The sequence below is a fragment of the Dama dama genome, chromosome X (assembly GCF_033118175.1).
Source record: "Dama dama isolate Ldn47 chromosome X, ASM3311817v1, whole genome shotgun sequence".
In the NCBI taxonomy this organism is placed as follows: domain Eukaryota; kingdom Metazoa; phylum Chordata; class Mammalia; order Artiodactyla; family Cervidae; genus Dama; species Dama dama.
In genome coordinates, this window is record NC_083714.1 from 150,538,650 (window position 1) to 150,543,791 (window position 5,142).

The 5,142-nt window shown below is 54.5% G+C and overlaps 1 pseudogene; it reads right to left on the reverse strand.

The window, feature by feature from the left end:
- Positions 1 to 1,130: 1,130 nt before the first annotated feature.
- LOC133052947 (heat shock transcription factor, X-linked member 3-like) lies at positions 1,131 to 2,578 on the reverse strand (annotated as a pseudogene).
- Between the last annotated feature and the right edge of the window lie 2,564 nt (positions 2,579 to 5,142).

Consider the following 5,142-nt stretch of genomic DNA (forward strand, 5'->3'; position numbering starts at 1 on the left):
CCAGACTGGGCTCTCAAAAGGGAGGTGACTGAGAGATCAGCACATGGTGACACCCTGAGTTACCACCCCACCCTGGACATGCTCATCTGGTTCTGCTTGAATCAGTCATGCCCTGTGGTGCCCACTTGGTGTGGGGCCCGGGGCAGGGACTCCCCTCATGTGGTGCTGCTCTGGACTCAGTGAGAGTTTCTGGGCCTTTGACCTTTGCAGAATGCTAGCGTTGCCACTAACTTTGGCTCTGCTGGATCTGGATGGTTGAGAGAAACGTGTTGTTAGGAAATCAGTTAGTGTTTTCCCCTCTCTGTTCTGGCCCAAACAGTGCCCAGGGAGTAATGGGGGAAGGCTGGGGGCAGGCTGAGCATAAGCAGACAGCGAGGCCTCGGGCTGGCAGAGAGGCCCGCAGGCCCAGAAACAGGCCGCAGTGTGTCCTTTCAGGTGACCCTTGTCCTTCTGTAAACTGTCTTGTGAGCCAAGACAAGGCCTGCATGTTGGACACGCTGCCTGTACGCATCACATCCAAACACAGGCTTGTCAATATAGCTGTGAGGGCAGAGCAAGAAGGGCTGGTGTTCACCTTGTGGGAACCTTGTACTTATCTTTTGGTTTGGGGTCATGCATTTGCAACGCTCTTGGCGGGTGGGGTGAGTGACCCTATTTTCTGCTGAGCATCTTAGGGAGGGCCATGGATCGAGAGTTGGAGATGCTCAGCTGCTGATCAGAAATTTGTGGTATCATTGGGGGATCCTTGAGGAGCACCTTCCGCTTCAGGATGCATGACTCATGGAAAGTGACACCCCCACTGTCAGGAACCAAGGTCCAAGAACAAGCCCATCCTGTGCTGGCCTCTGCACTCAACTCAGCAACCACACTCTTGGCTGAGCATGTGAAATACTGCTGCTTCAGAAAAAAGGGACCATGGGGACCAGACTGAAGCCTGCCTGGGGCATGTGCTTGCAGCCTCATTGGGCTCATCCTGTGCAGTGTGAATCACATGGACAAATATAAAGAACACAGACTCGCAGTTCTCGTTTGATACTTTACTCCCACAGTTTCACTTTAATTTATTAGAACATAAATCAATTTTTTTATTACAAGAGAGTGATTTTGAGTGTCCCTAGGGATCTGGAAGCTCAGGAATTTTGTTTGTGCTTGAGTTGCTCATGGAGGGCACCCTTGTAATCTGAGGACTCTCCCTGCTACTCCTCCACCTCAGAGGCCTCATCTGGGGCCATGACTGAAAGGGCTGCCATCATGGTGGAGTAAAAGGTCTTGTACACAGCCATCACCAAATTGTAACTTGGGTACTCCAGGGGGCTGTCAGTCAGTTCCCCTGCTCCCTCCCTTCCAGCAGTAGCCAGGGGTACAGACGTGGCATTGCTGGACATGCCCTCATCACTGGGGCCACCCTGCTCACTGGGGAGATGGTTTCCCCTGGCCCACCTGGCTTGATTGCTCACAGATCAAAGGCCAGAGAACAGAAATGAGTGCAGGCTGGGGGTTTCTGGGGTTCCATTCTGGGCGTTCTTGTCTGTCTCTTGGGTGAACTCATGATGGAATCGAGGAGAGCATCTGGTCTCCACCGCTCGCTTCTTTCTGTTTGGGGTGGTTGTTGCACTGGTGGTGGGCTGAGGGTCACCATTCCTCCGGATGTTCTGCGGAGGAGAGGCTTGTCTCTCTGAAAGTTGAAGTTGTGATAGATATGAAAGGAAATGAATTACTTTAGACAGCAAGGGCGAGAAGAGCCTTCCTCACCACCCTCCTCCCTACCACCATCCTGGCCATGCCTAAGTATGGAGACAAGGTCTCTTCATTCCTGGCAGATTATGAGGCCCTAGCACGCTGCTCCCTAGAGCTCCCCTGGGACCAGCCTCACTTAAGGTGTTACTGGTGGTCCCTGGCATCAAGTGGCCCTGCAGCGTCTGGAGTCACCCCTGTGGATCCTGTCTAAGGGGGGTGGTGGAACATGACAGACCCTGCTTCCTCCTTTTTCCTTAACTACCCTCTCATGATAACAATGTTCTTCTGGGAAATGAAACCTGTCCAGCACTCAGCTCATCTAGTCTAGTCTCCCCAGGAGGGCTTTCTACCTTACCATCAGCTTCTTCTTCCCTGCAGAGCACCTCGAAGGGCAGATTTTACTGAACCCATACAGGTTCATTTCACGGATGAAGCTCTTGATGCTGTCTGTCTTGAAGATCTGGTCTGCACCCCTGAGCTGGAGGACAGCCGTCTGGAAGAGATTTGCCTCAATGACCACAGTGTCTCCCTTGTCGCTGCAGTGCACAGAGGTGAAGGCCACATCCTCCATGAACATCCAGAGCTTCCTGGGGAAGGACAGCCCAAGGATGGTGTTGTTATCTTCCTTGTTGACCATTTCTGGGTTGGGGCCCTGTGGGGTCAAGTATACTTGGGAGCCCGGGTCTGGGCTCTCAGGTTGGTCACCCTGCTTCTCCAAAGCCTCCCTTGAATCCACGTTTGGAACCGGGGAGTAATCATGGGGGTCCCCTGCTGTGGGCTCCCTGTCAGTTGATGGGGCCAGCAGGTCTGCCCATGCCTCCTGAGAACTCTGACTAGCCATGGAGTCAGTTTAGCTCAGGAGCATTCTCTACCCAAGCATTGAATACTCGGGGCAGAAGGGCCTCAGACCAGGGTTGGGGTGCCCCAAAAAAGCTCTCTGGAGAGTCTAGAATCTGGGTCATGGGACAGGCAGCCAATTAAGTGGTCAGCTTCCTTAATTGTTTCATTATGTCACAGAGGTGATGTGGAGAGGTAGCCTTGGCCCAGTGTGGGGGAGGCAGTCTGGGGACAGAGATGGGATCCCCAGCTTGTCTCTTGTCTGAAAGCACAGAAGCGTAGGTTTCAGGTTGCCTACAAAGGCTCCCATCTGCTGCCAGTTGCCTTGTTTCAGGGGGCCAGACCCGGGATGGGTTGTCAAATGTTCCCCTGTCTCCACTCCCCTCACTAGCAACATGCAGGCTTGTGGCTGGATTCTGCTGAAGGTCTAGGCCCTGGCAAGTCCTAGGTCTGCTACCACCAAGAGAGATCCCAGGGGTCAGATGGGCCCCTGGTGACTGTCCCTCCCTGAAGATGGGGTCCATAGTGGGCTGATTAGCTCTGCCTGAGTTGATGCCCCCCTCCCATCCTTTTTCCCTTCTGGCTTTGTTGTCTTCTGGCTGATGCTGCTGGCTGGTTGGTCCCACTCAGTTGGCCCCAAAGTCAGATTCCTGTTGTCCTGCCCCCACCGCCCCCCAGGTCGAGCTCTCCCCACAGGAGGGCTGTGGTTGAGCACAGTGGAGTGACCTCATATTCCACTTGACTGTTCCCAAGCACCTGAGACATAGATTCCCCAGGATGTCATATGGGAGGGCAAAGCCAGGTGCTCCACTGAGCTTACAGCCTCCCGCAATCGGCCCACCCCCAGGCATCATCCCACTTCAGATCACACGCTGTTGCCTTCAGTTTCCAATTTTTCCATAAACACCGCTCTGGTGGCCCTAGAGCGTTCACTTTGGGAACACCTGCATGTGCTTTTCCCCTCCCCAGATCCTCAGATTCAGACTCCTTGGAGGCTGCTTTGAAAGCCCTGTTTCCTTTTGTCAGTGGCGTGCTTGGGCTTCTGCTACCTGCAGTCCTGGCTGCCCACGTCCAACTTGAGTCTATTTGGATAACTAACCTTTGAAGTACTTGACTGGAGGCTCAAGGTACAGCCTGTTCTGTTGAAAACAAGCACTTCACTGGTCCTCTTCGAGGCCAGCTCTGATCTTTCCTGCCCCTGCCCCTGTTCCCACCACCACTGTGGACCTGTTCTCAGTTACCCAGATGACAGGTCCATCATATGATTTTGTTGGCTCATGGGTTAGGTGTTTTTCAAGGGCCCTGCTTTACACACACTCACTCCCAGGGACATGTCTGACTGTTGAGCTATATGTGACCAAAGGAAGCCCCAGTCTACCTGTATTTGAAAAAGGATGAGAGGCTGGGTGTGGGCCACAGTTCTTGAAAATCACTGTGTAGGGTACAGACTGGCACCTTGGAAAGGCCCGTATTCCAAGGCCCCAGGGCACTGTCTCCCACCTCTGCCAGTAGCAAGGTCATTTGCCCTGTGTGAGGGCCAGTCCCTGGTGTCTGAAAGGGGAGATCTAAGAGGGTGTGGAAGAAGCTCTCCCAGGGGCCTTTCTGCCTAAGGACTGGTGGCCTGGATGAGCTCCAGGTTTCGACTTGGGCTTCTCTGTGGCCTTTCTGCTTCTAAGCAGGTTGACAAGTCTTTGCATCTGGTCAGTTCATCTGACTGGGACATGACTCTGCAGGCTGTAAACATTGGTAGGGTCCCCTGGTGGCTCCTCGGAAGGGGACGGAAGGTCATGGCATCTGTGGGCAGCCTGGCTAGGTGGTCTTTCTTGCTCCCTTTCATGCTTGGGGCCCCTCCTCATGCCCTGAGCCCTGAGGGAGCTGCTTTTTCTGGTCCCCCTTCTCCAGGAAGCACCCGGGTCCTGGAAGTGGGTTTGGGTGTCACCAAGGGGATCTTTGTCAGCCGTGGCTTGGGACACTTGTGTTGTGCACACACAAGCTCTCATGGCATCCAAGACCTGCTTTTCTCACCCTCACTTTCCTGCCCCTGTGCTTGGCATCTACATGTCGATGTCCCCAGACCAAAGTCCCTCCACCTGCTCCCCTCCCTTGCTGCAGCTGCAGAGACCTGGAGCCTTGGGGGTCCACCTGTGTTCCCTTCCCTTCTGTATCAGAGGAGACTCCTGTAGGGCCTTATCCCAGTGGGCACTGGAACCATACAGTCAGGCTCTCCCTCCCTCCTGATTGGTGAGAAGCTGGTCAGCCTGGCAGGTTCCATTGGGCAGGAGGCCCCATGGCAGAGCAGGGACAGGGTGCTGCCCTCACGCAGGTGTTTGGACTGGACAAGGATGCCGGCCCCCAGCAGAGTCAGTTCTCAGCAAACCACAGAGCAGCCCCATGGTGCTTCTGATTCTCCTTGTCCCCTTCCTTCTGTGGGCCTGCTTTTTGTCACCTCAGAGGCATCGTGTAGCACTAAGAAGAGGAAGGCATGAGAAGTTGGAAGGGCAGGCTGTGGCCTGGGGTGGGCGGGAAGGGCGGGGGCTCCAGAGAAGTTGAGATCAGAGCTCTGAGCCC